At 43.5% G+C, this 18,461-nt stretch overlaps 1 long non-coding RNA gene across 1 annotated transcript; it reads right to left on the minus strand.

Moving 5' to 3' along the window:
- Nucleotides 1–16,510: 16,510 nt before the first annotated feature.
- LOC143122063 (uncharacterized) lies at nt 16,511–18,105 on the minus strand. The gene is made up of 3 exons (XR_012986585.1): nt 17,409–18,105; nt 17,239–17,328; nt 16,511–17,152 (listed from the first exon to the last, which is right to left on the minus strand). It is a non-coding gene; the product is annotated as an uncharacterized LOC143122063 (long non-coding RNA).
- Nucleotides 18,106–18,461: the final 356 nt, after the last annotated feature.

Below are 18,461 nucleotides of genomic sequence, written 5' to 3' on the forward strand. Positions count from 1 at the left end.
AGGTCCCCAACATCAGCCCAGCCGCCCTCATACAGGTCCCCAACATCAGCCCAGCCTCCCTCATACAGGTCCCCAACATCAGCCCCCCAACATCAGCCCAGCCGCCCTCATACAGGTCCCCAACATCAGCCCAGCCACCCTCATACAGGTCCCCAACATCAGCCCCCCAACATCAGCCCAGCCACCCTCATACAGGTCCCCAACATCAGCCCAGCCTCCCTCATACAGGTCCCCAACATCAGCCCCCCAACATCAGCCCAGCCGCCCTCATACAGGTCCCCAACATCAGCCCAGCCGCCCTCATACAGGTCCCCAACATCAGCCCAGCCTCCCTCATACAGGTCCCCAACATCAGCCCCCCAACATCAGCCCAGCCACCCTCATACAGGTCCCCAACATCAGCCCAGCCACCCTCATACAGGTCCCCAACATCAGCCCCCCAACATCAGCCCAGCCACCCTCATACAGGTCCCCAACATCAGCCCAGCCGCCCTCATACAGGTCCCCAACATCAGCCCAGCCGCCCTCATACAGGTCCCCAACATCAGCCCCCCAACATCAGCCCAGCCGCCCTCATACAGGTCCCCAACATCAGCCCAGCCGCCCTCATACAGGTCCCCAACATCAGCCCCCCAACATCAGCCCAGCCGCCCTCATACAGGTCCCCAACATCAGCCCAGCCGCCCTCATACAGGTCCCCAACATCAGCCCAGCCGCCCTCATACAGGTCCCCAACATCAGCCCCCCAACATCAGCCCAGCCACCCTCATACAGGTCCCCAACATCAGCCCAGCCGCCCTCATACAGGTCCCCAACATCAGCCCAGCCTCCCTCATACAGGTCCCCAACATCAGCCCAGCCGCCCTCATACAGGTCCCCAACATCAGCCCAGCCGCCCTCATACAGGTCCCCAACATCAGCCCCCCAACATCAGCCCAGCCGCCCTCATACAGGTCCCCAACATCAGCCCAGCCGCCCTCATACAGGTCCCCAACATCAGCCCAGCCGCCCTCATACAGGTCCCCAACATCAGCCCCCCAACATCAGCCCAGCCACCCTCATACAGGTCCCCAACATCAGCCCAGCCGCCCTCATACAGGTCCCCAACATCAGCCCAGCCGCCCTCATACAGGTCCCCAACATCAGCCCAGCCGCCCTCATACAGGTCCCCAACATCAGCCCCCCAACATCAGCCCAGCCGCCCTCATACAGGTCCCCAACATCAGCCCAGCCACCCTCATACAGGTCCCCAACATCAGCCCAGCCGCCCTCATACAGGTCCCCAACATCAGCCCCCCAACATCAGCCCAGCCGCCCTCATACAGGTCCCCAACATCAGCCCAGCCGCCCTCATACAGGTCCCCAACATCAGCCCAGCCGCCCTCCCCAATGATCTCAACTCCTTTTATTCTAGATTGGAAATCAATAACGCCAATCAGATAGACGTCATGGTGTCATCACTGAAATGTGGGCAATCTTCCCTCTGGATACGTAGAGAGGAGGTGGTGAGCTCTCTCAAGAGGACTAAACACAACTCTGCACCTGGGCCTGACAACATCAGCGCTCGTACCCTCAAGGACTGTGCGGAGCAGCTAGAAGATGTGTTCCAGCTGCTGTTCCAAAGCTCTCTGGACAGTGGCAGGGTCCCACAGATGTGGACATATTCTCCAGTGGTGCCCATAGCAAAGAAAAACCCCATCAATGTGCTGAAGCACCTGAGACCAATAGCCCTCACTTCCCTTGTGATGAAGCCAATGGGGAGGGTCATTCAAAAGCACATCATGGGGACACTGGACTCAAAGATGGACTCAGTCCAGTTGGCCTATCGTACTGCTAGAGGAGCTGATGATGCAACACTATTCATTAGTGAAGTCATTCATACACACTTGGAAAGCCCTCATTCTATAGCCAGACTTTAGTCTGCTGGCTTTTCTTCTGCGTTCAACACCCTGCAGCCTAATATCCTGGCCCAGAAGCTCATCTCCATTTCTCACCTGGATGATCAGCTGATTGGGTGCATCATTGCCTTTCTGACTAACAGGTCACAGAGAGTGCGTGTTAAGCAAACATGCTCTGATCTCACACACACACACACACACGTCTACTGGCTCTCCCCATTGCTTTTCATTCTTTATAGCCATGATTGCACAACTGCCCAGCCAATTGGTCATCTAGTTCCATTTGCTGATGATGCAGTTCTCCTATCACTCCTGCCTGGCCCTTCAGTCCATCATGGCCCAGCTCTCCAAGAGTTTGTGGAATGGTGTGATCTGCAGCATCTGGAACTAAACGTCAGCAAAACTAAGGACATGCTAGTGACTTGTTCCAGCACACAAAGGACAACAGCAGAGGCAGCTATGAGCACTATCCATGGGGAAGCAGTAGAATTAGTGGTGGAATGCAGCTATTTGGCCACATGATTGGAGAACTCCCTGCAATGGAAGTCCAACACAGGACATTCTTAAGAAACGTCAGCAGCGGAAGTATCTCCTGAGAAAGTTCAACTCATTTGGGCTTAGTAAACACATAGGAACTCTATTGTACTATTTCTTTATTGAGAGCACCATGACTTTCTCTTTCACTTGTTGGGTCCACTCTATTAGCCTCTCCAAGCGAGGGCCACTTCAAAGAGCCATTAAGGTCTGCTCCAAGATCATTGGCTCTCCCCTTAGAAAGCTCTCGTCACTATGTGAGCAACAGAGCATTAGGTTGGCTGGCCCATCTCCCCCACATGGCCCATCTCCCTCACATGCCCTGTTCTCCTGCTTTGAGTGGCTTCCCTCTGGACGACGGCTCCACAGCCTCTCCTGCAGGACACAGAGGAGGAAAGCAACTTGTGTGCCCACGGCTGTCCAACTTCTCAACTCCACAACCACCACAACTAACTGACTGTCCTTCCGTCCTGTCCTACACTAGGACTCCTCCTCTGGGTCAGAGCCAGAAATGAGCCCAACTGCCCTTGGCATGGTCCAGTGAGCACTGCCCTGCGCTGCACTTTAACTAGATGAGGACGCACAAACTATGCACAGGACTCTAGTACAGTATCGACCCATGTACATCTATTTACTATTTATTATTCTTTGATGTATTTGAAACAGTGATATTTATAGGATCTTTGATTATTCTACTATGCTCCATGTTACTATGGAAATTGCCCCTTGGGGAGAAATAAAGTGTTTTTCAATTGAATTGAATTGAATTGGTACTTTAGTGAAGTGCCCAGCAGAGGTGCACACACACACACACACACACACACACATATGCATGCACACAAACACACACACACACACACTTGGTACTTTAGTGAAGTGCCCAGCATCCACTGTGTGGACAGAGGTGCACACACACACACACAGACACACACACACAGACACACACACACACACACACACACACAAACACACACACACACACACACACACACACACACTTGGTACTTTAGTGAAGTGCCCAGCATCCACTGTGTGGACAGAGGTGCACACACACACACAGACACACACACACACAGACACACACACACACACACACACACACACACACACACACACACACACACACACACACACTTGGCACTTTAGTGAAGTGCCCAGCATCCACTGTGACAGACCCCTTGTATCCTTGACTTAGTCAAGTGTGAATTTAAGGAGAGATGGTTAAAAGTGTGAGAGAGAAATGATTGTTTTATCGTTGTCCAGCCGTGTGGGAGACAGAAAGAGACCGAGCGAGATTGAACTGACTGTTGAACGGCGGAGCCAACTCAACTCTTCCCACACACACACACACACACACACACACACACACTCTCACACACACACACACACACACACACACACACACACTCACACACACACACAGTAATGAACTCCTACAAACATGAGGGGCTGGAGGAACTCAAGCTACACACAACCTTATCATGCCTGTTTAAAGCCATAATGCTTACTGATGTTAAATCACACTTGCTGTTTAAAGCCATAATGCTTACTGATGTTAAAGCACACTTGCTGTTTAAAGCCATAATGCTTACTGATGTTAAATCACACTTGCTGTTTAAAGCCATAATGCTTACTGATGTTAAATCACACTTGCTGTTTAAAGTCATAATGCTTACTGATGTTATATCACACTTGCTGTTTAAAGCCATAATGCTTACTGATTGCTGTTTAAAGCCATAATGCTTACTGATGTTAAAGCACACTTGCTGTTTAAAGTCATAATGCTTAGTGATGATAAAGCGCAATTCCTGTTTAAAGTCATACACAACGGTAAAGTCAAACTAAATTAGTAGGTAGTGTACATGTTACAAAGGTGGTAAAATGAATATTGCATAATTTTAGGGGTGAACCTGAAATTACACACACACACACACACACACACACACACACACACACACACACACACACAAGGTCGGACTGGGAGCAAAATTCGGCCCTGGCAATTTTCTCCTGGATCGGCCCACCACTGGACCGACGACCCCCCCCCCCCCCCCTAAAATAAATAAATAAATAAATAAAAATAACAAGCACACAGTATTATGCTGTAGCAACACTTCATAAACGGAACCCAAACATTTAGATTTGGACCTATTCCTAATCACAATAACACAGGGGTCCGGGGGTGTCTGTCTGTAAAGTGATTTGAGAGGGACAGGATTCAGGGATAGGCTACTAAAGACAGGCTTATCTTCTGTGTGTCTCACGTCATGTTACCCCATGCATTAAACCAGGGGTTCTCAAACTTTTGTGGGCTTATGGAGTGGAAAATTCTCCAAGGACCCCTCAAAATCGCAACACATAAAACTTAAGTTAATCATGTAGCTGTATAGCTTTTTTTTCTATTAGATGCTTATGTTATATGGATTTTAAAAACATAGAGTGCCAATACCACAATAGTCATGTTAGCAAATTTTAACAGTAGCTATGTAGGATTTTTTTTTAAAGGATTGTTGTTTCTTTGTCAAATGTAGGCCTATTGTGTTGAACACCAGTGTTGGGAGTAACGCGTTACAAAAGTAATGTGATTACTGTAATGTATTGCTTTCTGCTGTAACGTGGTAATGTAAGGCATTCCAACAAAAAAAAGGGTAATATTTACTCGGTACAAAGGGCAGTAACGCGCGTTACAATGCATTGTCACCCGAAATTAAGTGGTGTTTTCATATATCTATGGGTGTTTTGTTTTTATACTATCGCCACCGCGAGATCAGCAGAGGAGAAATAGTCCGCGCAAAGTATAGTAGGCCTAGGACATTTTTTCCTTAGTGGTAAAAGATGGCTGAAGCTGAAGCAGGCTCGACGTCGGACAGTACATTTTCGAGATGGACATACTCTCATTATTTTCAGTTTGTTAGAGACAAAGATATGAGGAACATAGAGGTTAAGTGCACTTTGTGTGCGAAACCAAAAGATCTATCTACCTCACGCAATAGCACAAGTAATTTGACGAAACATTTAGAGCGGTGCCACGCTAACATTAAGTTAGTAAAAAGAAAGCAAACTGAGGACGAGAGCGGAGACAGAACAAAGCAGCTAAAGTTATCATTCTCCCGTTCGATACCACTTGAACCTCAAGAAGTAAGGAGACTTGTGGCAGAGTATGTGGTTGAAGATATGCAGCCGCTGTCAACAGTGGAGTCTCCAGCTTTTAGAAAGCTTGTCAGCAAGATCCCCGTCCAGACTAGCAATGACAAGGTAAGCTATCATTGCCTCAACAGGTTGTCACTGGCTATAATTATAAATAGCCATCAGAACAGCGACATAACAATATCTCTATCCAGATAAAACAGACAAAAACGTCTGTTAAATACAATAAACATTAGCTAAAGGGCCTTACAATGTAGCCTAGCCCCCCCCCCACCTCCCTAAACGAAGCCAACTGTTCTAAAAGGCCCATGCTGAGCTGAACATAAATTTGAATGTTAACATTGAACATGTTTGGATGCACTACCCGTTTCAGTCCCATTAATAGTTTTACATTGAAGATATCATTTTAAATACAAGGTAAATTAATTATAGGAATATGTACTGTCCGTGACGTAGAGGAAGGTGAGACGTGTCCATGCATGTTTAATCACATCTAGGATAAGCTTTTTGAAAATGTAGCCTATAGTTTAGGTGGTGTAATAAGCTTTTCCCTGAATAATAGAGACCAAATCTTCTCATGGGACTGAAACAGGTAGTGCACTCCAAATTCTTCAGTGATAACATTGAAATTCATGTTCAGCATGGCCAGACCTTTCAAAAATAGTTGGTTTCATTTGGAGGAGGGGGAGGGTACATTGTAAGGCCTAGGCACCCTAGCTCATGGCCTACTTAGGCAACATCAAAACACAACTAATTTAGCCCACTTAGCAGCATGAGTTTGATATCTGGCTATTTCCTTATTTTTTCAGCATGTACTGCCAGACAGAAAGACTTTCACAAGGGATTTGGATAAGGCATATGCTGTCATGGCAAAGGAACTAAAAAAGACCATTGAAGCACAACACTACGTATCCACCACAGCTGATATTTGGAGTGCGCATAATAGAAGCTACCTCGGAGTGACAGTGCACTGGATCGATAAGGAAAGTTTGAAACGGAAGAAGGCGGCAGTAGCCTGTAGACGATTCAGGGGATGCCACACTTATGATACAATTGCTACAGAGATTGAGGACATTTTTTCAGAATATGGCCTTACTAATGACAAAGTCACTGCATGTGTGACAGATAACGGCAGTAACTTTGTGAAAGCGTTTAAGGAGTATCAGCAAGTTGAATCTGTGGAGGAGGAGGAGGAGGAAGAGGTGGAGGAGGGTGAAGGGGAAGGGGAAGTGAACTTTATAGACCTTCACAGTGTGCTTACCACTGATGATGAAGATGCTCAGGCTGGGCTATGTGTACTGCCTCCCCACCATAGATGCGCAGCTCATACACTTAATTTAATTGCAAATAATGAGGTTGATAAATGGCTGTCAACCAATCCAGAGTCAAGAGCGGTGTACCGCAGTGCTACAGCCAAATGCTCAGCGCTGTGGACAAAGTGCAGCCGCTCCACAGTTGCAGCAGAGCGCCTGGAAGAGGTTAGTGGGAAAAAGTTGATTGTCCCCACAGTAACACGGTGGAACTCATTCTTTGATGCCTATGCACGAATCACAGAAATGCCCCTCACTGACATTAATACTATCTGCACACAGTTTCAGATTAAATGTATGAATGACAGGGAATACCAGTTTCTCAATGAATATTGTGTGATCATGAAGCCCTTCACAGTCGCACTGGACATCCTACAGGGTGAGGACACTTGTTTTTATGGGACGCTTCAACCAACACTAGAGGTTCTGATGGCCAAAACCTTAGCAATAAAAAATGGTCTATCGCCAATGACTACTGGGTTGCCTGAACTTATTGTGGGAGCAATCAAAACTCGATTTGGTGCAACGATTGATTCTAAGGCTGCACTACTGGCTTCCGTCTCACTGCCCAAGTTTAAGCTGCGCTGGGTAAAAGAGCAAACCAGAAGAGACCACATCACTTTCCTCCTAACAACAGAGTGCCGCTCCCTAACAACAGAGGAGCCTGCAGCCCTGATGCCCGATGCCGCTCAGCCTGCTGCAGTCACCCCAAGTGAGGAGGACTTTTTCTCCTTTGATGAACAGGTCAATGTCTTGGCTGATGCACCGATGTCGGTTGAAACAGAGGTAACGTCTTACTTGAATTCTGCCCCTGTGATGGAAAGCCTCCACCTGTTTCCAAGAATTAAAAAAATCGCACTCCGTTATAATGCACCAACACCATCCAGCGCGCCAGTAGAAAGACTTTTCAGTCTTGGGAGTCTTGTGCTCACCCCAAAACGCAACCGTCTTGGTGATGGACGCTTTCAGCGCCTTCTCCTGATGCGCTTCAACAGATATTTCAGTCAGTGCTAATGGTGGTTGTGGTTGTGGAATAGGTTAGCTCCCCACTATAGACCTTAAGCAGGCTATGTAGGTCAATTTTGCCAGCCTTGTTCTGCATTCTACCTCTGTTTGTATATTTAGTAGTAACAGGTTTTCCTGTATAGCCAGGCTTACTTTTTTGTGTTAAGTCTGTATTGAGCTGTGTTTCTGATGAAGGCCAATAGGCCTAAGCATTTTGATTTCATTATCTTTTCATCTTGAAAGATGTCGCTGTTTTTTATTTCCATTTTTTTTTCTGTATAGTCAAGCTTACTTTTTTTGTGTGAAGTTTGACTTAATACGTCTGAACTGTATTGTATGAGTCCCAGTAGACCTAAGCACTTTAATTTAATTTAAAGCACTTTAGTTCCATGTTTTGTCATAAGCCCAATATACTATAGCTAATAGTCATAGTCTAGCTGTAAGTGATCTAAATTTTACCAGCCTTTATTTGGTAGCCTATGTTTTAGCCATTGGCAAATAGTAAGGTTCCTTTGTTTGGCCTGTTTTTTTTTTCCAAGCTGGTTTTATTGTAGGCTAAGTTTAGCCATAATTATGTTAACGTTTGTGAAGTTACTGTGCATTAATGCATGCCAGCTTTGTGGCGTGAACTTCAATTAAAGGGATAGAAATGGAAAAAAATGATTGTGTATCTTGTCTTTAGGCTTTAGGTTATAACTAGTGGGCTCTCTATTGATTTTAATGAGTAGGCCTAAAGTTACCGTATCTCTATTACAATTTACCAGACATTTACCAGACTTTGACCTTCTGGCTATGATTGTTCTTTGTATTATATTATGAGCCATCACTGCGCCTATTACATTCTTCTGTTGTTAGCTTTAAACCTAGCTCAGCCCTGCACTGGATGTGTAATGAGCTGCATGGAGCATAATAAGCTACATTTAGAATATGTATATATGTATTTCCAGTTGTTTTGGTGAAAGTAACTTAAAAGTAATGCAATAGTAGTGTAATGCCTTACAATTCAGAGACAGTAATATTATAATGTAACAAATTACTTTGAAATGACAGTAATAAGTAATGCATAGTACATTACGATTTTGAAGTAACTTGCCCAACACTGTTGAACACATAGTGTTTGCTTCACATAACTTTCATTTTGTTGGAGGTTAATTAATAGTAAAGTGTTTTGACGTATTGATGTAACGTATCAGCAGATCAATTGGGCAAATACTGATACTGTAGCATTTTTCGCCATATGAGACAATTTAATATTTTTTAGCAAACTTTGTCAGGGACCTCCTGACAATGTGCTGCGGACCCCACTTTAAGAACCACATTTATTTTTAAAAAACACATGTCACTGCTTGACTAAATGAAAAATATAGGGTACTGAACATGGACAGTTGACAGAAATTACGTTTTGTGCCAACACTGTAGAAACACAAACACAGCCTTTATTTGGTGCAAATCTTCTCCTTTACTTTGGTTATAGTCCACGATTCACATTAACTGTAGGCTATCACCACAAGTGTATACTAAACCGTTCGTTACTAACCTACCAGTTAATAGCCTACTTTTTACCTGCATCGACTCGCGATTGATTGTGCATCTAATGTAACACTCGGTGGAGAGACCACTTTCCCAGTTTCACTTTCACTGTCGTTGTGAGCTAAAAGGCTCGGCCTACTATATGGGAAATACTTTGAAGTTCCTTTTGAGTAGGATCAGCTCCAAAAATGAATGGGTTTTCTTTAACCTGTGCTACACTTTTTACACAAGTTGTGCGAAAATTGTAGGCTACCCGTAGTTTTTTTATGTTGACAGAACCGCACTATAGCCTACATGGTGCAGTAAATGGAAGCTCTTGGTAGCGCGTGCAACTAACGTCTATAAAAACAATATATTTATGGAATAAAACTAGACCTCTGTTTGCTGTTTACGGTTAAACTGTGATAATGTGAACACCAGCCAGCGGAGGGCACTTACAGCCTAGGCTACCATGCACTCGAACTAGCGGCTGCTTGGACAAATCCACTTGAGGGGTCGGGCAGGGGGGCGCGATCGTAACACACACTGAACCTGTCATGAAGAGGCCAAAATGATTGACCTGTCACCCCCCAAGCCAAATGGATGCAACTGCATTTATAGCCTAGGCCTAGGCCTACACGACGGGCCGCAAATAGGCTAAATAACTTTAAAAAATAAAAATAACAAAAATCCCGGAGGTCACCGGCCCACATGTGGACCGGCCCACCGGGCATTTGCCCGGTTGTAGATTACCAGTCCGAGCCTGCACACACACACACACACACACACACACACACACATACACACACAAGGCTGGTAGTGTGTCGTCTGCATGCCAGTGTGTGTGCCTGAGTGTTTGTGTGTGTGTGTGTGCGTGCGTGTGTGTGTGTGAGCGTGTGTGTGTGTGAGCGTGTGTGTGTGTGTGTGTGAGTGCACATGTAAGGCAGCCCTTGATACTTGTTGCTACAATGAGGTTGAGTTGAAGATATTGTGTCACTCTGCGTGAGTGTGTGTGTGTGTGCGTGAGTGTGTGTGGCCTGTCTAAAGGGGAAGTGGAGCAAGAGAAGGTCATCCGCTCAATGGTGAACCTAAAATTACACACACACTCACTCACAAGCACACGCACAGACACACAGATAGTGTGTGTGGGTCCGATCACAAGAGGCCCGCACTCACACACTCAATATTGCCAATTGATTAAGAAATACTGGTAGGGGCTACTAATGAAAGGTTGTGAATGCCATATATATGGTGTTTTTATTAAATAAACAGAAGTATTGTGGAAATCTTTGTGTATTTCCCCATACTCACTCACTTCCTGTTCAAATGGATGATGACTAAATACTGAACAGGAGCAGAGAGAGAGAGAGAGAGAGATAGAGCACCAAACGTAAGAGTTTACAGAGCAATCATCCACTGAGTGTGTTCTTAAGGTAAGAGTTTACAGAGCAATCCTCCACTGAGTGTGTTCTTAAGGTAAGAGTTTACAGAGCAATCCTCCACTGAGTGTGTTCTTAAAGGGAAACTTGCAGGATTTCCCCCTCTGCTGGAGAAATTGTGCATTATGCTATTTCAAACTGTGGGAAAAGGTAACGATAAAGCACATGGATTTGTTTCCAAGCTAGCGAACGGTTAGCATAAGTTTGGCAGAACTATCTGGATGTTACAAGGTAAGAAACACGATTTAAAATGAGTTTATTGTTTATCACTTCTCTTTCCGGGACGGTAAGTCTCAATGTTGCAAGGTTGGTTTTCCGCCTGGGGACGCTAGGCGCAGCGTGGTAAGTCACTATTTTCACCGGAACAGGTCACTTAACCATCCAAATGATTTCTAAACGGGTTTATTACGTTGAAATAGTTGCCAAGGTCACCTTTAAGGTAAGAGTTTAAAGGATTAAAGGTTTAAACGCCACCCAAAATCAGTAGTGATATATGTTCTTACCGTAACTTTCACGAGTTGAGTCGTACCTCTCCCGCGTCGGTAGGTGCACTCAAACGCTCTGTCGCGCGGTGCGATTGTGTTAGCATGTTGCTATGCTAGCGGGCTCTGCCGTGGCCGTAGAGAGAGGCACATAGCAGTATTCAAACACCTCCACGTTTTACCTACTTAAATACAGTTGCACGAGTAGTTGATGAAAAATGTTAGGGCACACAACATGAAACGTGACGATTTTCCAAGCGAATAAACATGAGAACTACAATGTGTGGCGCAATAGCACTTGGGAGTACTTCGACCTAGCGTGGTAATATTATTAACACCTAATTGTAGATCCTATCCACCACAGAGTTTAGACTCCATGCTGGATCGACCCTCAGCTTCTCCCCTCTGAGCGAGAGGGGCACACACACTAGAGATGCGCTGATGGGCTATTATTTCAACCATAACTGCATAGCAAAACGTATCATCCATCAGCACCAAAGTTTGTTGACCAATTTTCAAAACGGCACCTGCCCACCATCCGCTGGTTGTTTTAATGTAGGCTATATGATGCAGCGCTGCTGACGTGTGGCTAGAAAGCCCATGCCTGTTCTAGAAAGACTGATCTAATGCAGCAAATAAAGACTGATCTAATGCAGCAAATAAAGACTGATCTAATGCAGCTGATCTAATGCAGCAAATATATTAAGACTGATCTAATGCAGCAAATATATTAAATTGCGTTTTTTATTACAATGATACAATTGTAAAAGGACGTGACCGAAGCTGAGGCAAGCCAGGCAATAGGCCTATAGGCCCGACGGTAATTGTAAAGCAATTTACAAAAGATTCACTGAACAAAAATGCTGATGTGGTACATGAAAATGTAGCTAAAAATGTGGAGAATGCAATGCAATCAAGCATTTTGGACGATATATTGTCACAAGCTGGCAGAATAGGCAACAGGCCGATGTGCGTTTTATTTGGAGACTGTTTTGCGCGACAGAGACTGAGTTTGCTGCAGATATTCTGGGGATAGGCCTAGCCAATGTACGACTTTTGCCTTTTAATATATTTGCTGCATTAGATCAGTCTTTCTAGAACAGGCAAGGGCTTTCTAGCCTCACGTCAGCAGCGCTGCATCACCCATATAGCCTACATTAAAACAACCAGCGGATGGTGGGCAGGTGCCGTTTTGAAAATTGGTCAACAAACTTTGGTGCTGATGGATGGCTGATGGATGATACGTTTTGCTATGCAGTTATGGTTGAAATAATAGCGCATCTCTAGTGTGTGTGCCTCTCTCGCTCAGAGGGGAGGGAGAGGCTGAGGGTCGATCCAGCATGGAGTCTAAACTCTGTGGTGGATAGGATCTACAATTAGGTGTTAATAATATTACCACGCTAGGTCGAAGTACTCCCAAGTGCTATTGCGCCACACATTGTAGTTCTCATGTTTATTCGCTTGGAAAATCGTCACGTTTCATGTTGTGTGCCCTAACATTTTTCATCAACTACTCGTGCAACTGTATTTAAGTAGGTAAAACGTGGAGGTGTTTGAATACTGCTATGTGCCTCTCTCTACGGCCACGGCAGAGCCCGCTAGCATAGCAACATGCTAACACATTCGCGCCGCGCGACAGAGCGTTTGAGTGCACCTACCGACGCGGGAGAGGTACGACTCAACTCGTGAAAGTTACGGTAAGAACATATATCACTACTGATTTTGGGTGGCGTGTTCCTTTAAAGAGCAATCCTCCACTGAGTGTGTTCTTAAGGTAAGAGTTTACAGAGCTATCCTCCACTGAAGTGAACTGTGTGTATTCTTAAGGTAAGAGTTTACAGAGCAATCCTCCACTGAAGTGAACTATCCGGTTCCGGCGCCGTCAAGTGTGGCAGCCTTCTCAGCAGCTCCATGTCTTAGTGTTTGTTTCTACGTCTTTTTGTTTACTTTTTACTTCGTAACTTTTTGGATTACACACTTTTTACACACTTTGAGGAGTGTTTTTATTCTATCCCATGGATACGGTCATATTACAACGCTCCAGCGACAGCAAGCTTGTCTACACAAGGAACCAGCTGATCGCACTACGACGGAATGCCGGCTGTGTTCGCGATAACATTCCAGAGGAACTGTGGTGCTTTCGGGGTTGCAGAGACACCGCCGTCATGCTATCCGGCAAAAGATTCTTTGGACGCCGCTATTTATGGATTTCCGGCTCCCATTGACTTACATTGAACACATGTAAACAAAACGTCAATTATGTGCTCAAACTAACGCCGCTGACTTATGACAACAACCATTCCACTTTGATACGAAACTACATAATTGTACAACATTTATACAACAAAAATCACAGAATTTGGATCATGTAATGTGGAGAAATATCGATATTAAGAAAATGAGCGCTGCGTGACGCCGAGTTAATGGCATTTCCCCTTGTCCATGGGTCACGTATAACAGGTCACGTCGGTGGCCGTTATCCCTCATATGTCAGAGTAATGACATTCAAAAACGTACTTTTATATGACATTACAATTAATAAAGGAACGAAATGTCAAAAGAATTAAGCAATATGTTAGCTGGATGACACGAATATCCGTAAGGAAAAAACACATTTTTACCGTAGTGTCCAGTGAAATTACGTATGTTGTGGCGCTATTGCGCGGCACGGCCAGCAGATGACATCATTGCACTGCAGGAACCAGCAATAAACCTCGATACTCGCGATTTTAGGGCCGTTGTCAGCCACGACGCACAATCTGAATTGCAAAGTACACCTACTCCATAGTCGCGTGTGCCTGTTCATTCATTCCATGTCAATAGAACGAACCAAATGACAATAGGTTAGTAATGCAATACTACATACAATACATATGCATATATTACTGTATGTGTGTGTGTGTATATATACACATATCTCTCGCTCTCTCTCTCTCTCTCTCTCTCTCTCTCTCTCTATATATATATATATATATATATATATAGAGAGAGAGAGAGATATGTGTATATATACACACACACACACATACAGTAATATATGCATATGTATTGTATGTACTATTGAGAGAGAGAGAGAGGGAGAGAGCCCAATACAGAACAGGTCGTCGGTTTTACTGAACTGTGCTGTATGTAAACACACTTGTCACACTACATTTATATGTGCATGGTGCATGTATGTATATATTTAATATGTATATATATATATATATATATATATATATATATATATATATATATATATATATATATATACACAAACACAGACGGAGAGAGAGAGAGAAATACAGAAACAACCATACCAATAACAGATGTGTCTTCATCTTCATTGAGCTGAAGCTATTGCTGTATGTAAACACACTTGTGATGTTTCATTCATGTCTGTATGTATGTGTATATATATATATATATATATATATATATATAGAGAGAGAGAGAGAGAGAGAGATGTGTATATATATATATATATATATAGAGAGAGAGAGATGTATATATATATATATATATATATATATAAACAGAGAGAGAGAGAGCAATACAGAAACATCCATACAGATAACAGATGTCTTCATCTTCATTGAACTGAAGTTATTGGTGTATGAAAACACACTTGTCACACTACATTTATATGTGTATGTATGTCTGTATATATATATATGTATTAATATGTGTATGTAGGTATGTGTATAATATACATATATATATATATATATATATATATATATATATATATACACACACACACGGAGAGAGAGAGCAATACAGAAACAACCATACAAAGAACAGATGTCTTCATCTTCATTGAGATGAAGTTATTGCTGTCTGTAAACACACTTGTCACACTACATTCATATGTGTATGTAGGTCTGTGTATATACACAGACGGACAGAGAGCAATACAGAAACAACCATACAAAGAACAGATGTCTTCATCTTCATTGAATTGAAGTTATTGCTGTCTGTTACACACTTGTCACACTACATTTATATGTGTATGTAGGATGTAGGTATGTGTATAATATGTATATATATATATATATATATATATATATATATATATATATATATATATATATATATATACATACACAGACGGAGAGAGAGAGAGCAATACAGAAACAACCATACAAAGAACAGATGTCTTCATCTTCATTGAACTGAATTTATTGATGTATGTAAACACACTAATGAGGCTTCATTCATGTCTGTATGTGTGTGTGTGTGTGTGTGTGAGAGAGAGAGAGAAATTATCAGGTACAAATGTGGACCTCTACACAAAGTTGTTTATTGAAAGGACACGTGCATAACTCCAACAGTCACAATGTGTCAAGCAGAAAGGCAACTTTGAGTCATACTTAGCATACACCATTAAGGGAATCACATAGAAATCATCAGATGCACGCTTCAAGCTCTTAATTAGTGCATTTGTGTACATGTAGGATTACAAGTAATCAGCATGAAATAAACTAAACCACAGTGAGAAAGACAGTAATACAACACAGTAATACAAAACATTCATATACAGGAATGAAGTTCACCCTCCTTTGCATCCTCCACTCATGTGAAAGTGAAGAAATTGCCCAATCACATTTGTAAATCACAAATGATGTACAGGCACAATGTTGAAACATTACACTTCATTTCACAATTAACATATTGTTTAGTGTAAAATAAGTTACACAACACAACCTCTCTGGGCCTCACATGGTCATAACCTCATCATCACAAATATATTCATCCAATTCATACAATTGTTATTGATACATACAACGCTAAGTCCAAATCTACTCTGCCATGGCACATGTGATCACACAGTAATACATGAAATTATTGCTGTCCACTACTATGTGTACTCAGAAATAAAGCACATGTGCATTTCTGACTGTCTTTGGCCCAAATCCCATTTAGGAGTACAACAGAGGCAATGTAACATGTTCAGTTCACTTAATGCAAAGGCTTTTGGACAGCCGGGCAAAAACATCTTATTTTGACTTCTGTAAGATGTTCACACATGTAGGGCAAAACCACATCTCGGGACCCTTTAGTGCTCTCTGTGGTATTTGGACACATGTCGGATGATACCATTCTGGGCAGTTTGAACACTGCACCATCATTTTGTCATTACATGCTGTTCGACAAATGCAAAACACTTCCACATTTGTATACCAAGTCTGCGCTTCGTATGTTATTTCAGCGCTGGGCTCTATGGCTACCTCTGCCTCAGTCTTACTCATGTTGTTGTATAATGTTCTTCGCATGCTACTCGCAGTGTATTGGCATTCTTCAGGTTTTTTCAGTTTGCACAGTGCATAAGCAAATGTTATAGCAAATAATCCACAGCTTGAGCCGTCTCTCTGCTGCTGCACCTTTGGTATAATCACAGTGAACTGTTTGGCCTCAGGCCGCACAAGCCAAGACAACATTTGTGTCATCTGTTTATCTGGCATTTGCCTCAGACTATCATACACAACCAGCTGACCAGGATCACAGTGCATATTGCTGACTGTCACCCAGTGGTTGCCTCGCACATGGAGACACTGGATGAATTTGCCAGTGGGTGTTCCAACTATGCCACCATTTAGGAGTGCACTAAATGTAACCACAGACCGGAGTCCATCAATTTCTGGGTACTTTTTGGCCAGCAAATACATAGCTGTGTCAATCATATCACTGGTGAGCCATGTGTGCTGGCTACACATAGGGAGCAACTTTGTTGCTGCCTGTGCTGTCAACTTCATGACTGGCAGCTTGGCTATGGGATCCCTACCCTGCCATAGTGGTCCTTTTCTGCCTCTGTTTTTTCCATGTGTGACAGTGGTGATATAAACATCCTATGAACGCAACACACAACAATTAATAACATTGTAGTAAAATGCAGCACTTGGTCAGTGAAACACATTTCTCTCAACATACATACCCCTTCTTTGTGCCGTCCTCTGACACCGGCTTTCTGTGCTCGGCCCTTGCCAGGGTCGGTGGTGGATGTGGCATCTGCTGAAAGTTCATCCTAAATGCAACTCACAGTAATTAATAACATTGGAAATGTAGCACTTGGCCAGTGAAACACATTTCTCTCAACACACATACCCCTTGCTTGTGCAGCCCACTGACATCAGCTGTCTGTGCTTCGTCCTTGCCAGGGTTGGTTGCAGATGTCATATCTGCTGAAAATCCATCCTAAATGCAACTCATACTAATTAATAACATTAGAGACGTAGCATTCAGCCAGTGAAAAACAGTCCTCTCAATATACATACCTCTTCTCTGTCCAGCCCAATACATAACTATAGTCAAGTAACTGCTCATTGCTAATGCAATTCATGGAATCACTACAATTCCACACAAACACAACAACTTGTCCTACCTCAGCGGTCCCTTCATCACTATCCAGGGCATGTGTGGAGTCAGCTTTGTCTTGGGGTTGTTGTGGTAGCTATCACAACACATGACCATTTTTATTACATTTGTAGATGCACCATGTTCATGTATCTTAGCCTAGGTTATAACGCTGTGACAGTCATGTGATCTCACTGTTCACAGTAGTTTCGCCAGATGTGTTGTATGTAAGCATCTTGCAGATGTCCCCCTACATATAACCATATTTGAAGCTGTCTTGTCCAGGGAGAACTCAACCGTTTGGGCCCCCTCAACCAGAAGCTGCTGCAGCTCATCTGTAATGTTGAGGTCATGATGACACTGGAATGCATTTGGTATTTCAATTTCTGTGTCGTCAACACTGAGGTGGTGTAAGACAATGTTGTTGTCAATGTGAATGACTGCTCCCTCTGGAACATTGAGAAACACTGTTTGGTTGGAGATTGTTATTGGGAGGGTCATGTGCTGCTCTTCATGACTTAACAGAACTTCAGTGTTTGGAGTGCTGACAAGCCATTCATCACCTATGCTTTCTACTCTTGTTTCTGATCTATTATCCTTGAGGGTCATAGTACCTGTACATTGTTGACTAAGGCTAGGAAACACACCGCAAAAGAGTTTGTGTGGCTTTCTTAAGAACGGAGTAGTAGGGCAGATCCAGTTGATGTCTTTCACGGAGGTACACATGTTGAAGTTAGGCATGTAGTGCAGAAATGGGTTGTCATCATGATACGCTACCATGGATGGTGTTTTGAACTGTATGTG

Source organism: Alosa pseudoharengus, unplaced genomic scaffold (assembly GCF_046254945.1).
Source record: "Alosa pseudoharengus isolate Yale_2024_CS ecotype anadromous, Long Island Sound unplaced genomic scaffold, YU_APseudo_1.1 YU_APseudo_1.1_scf_1, whole genome shotgun sequence".
Classification (NCBI taxonomy): domain Eukaryota; kingdom Metazoa; phylum Chordata; class Actinopteri; order Clupeiformes; family Clupeidae; genus Alosa; species Alosa pseudoharengus.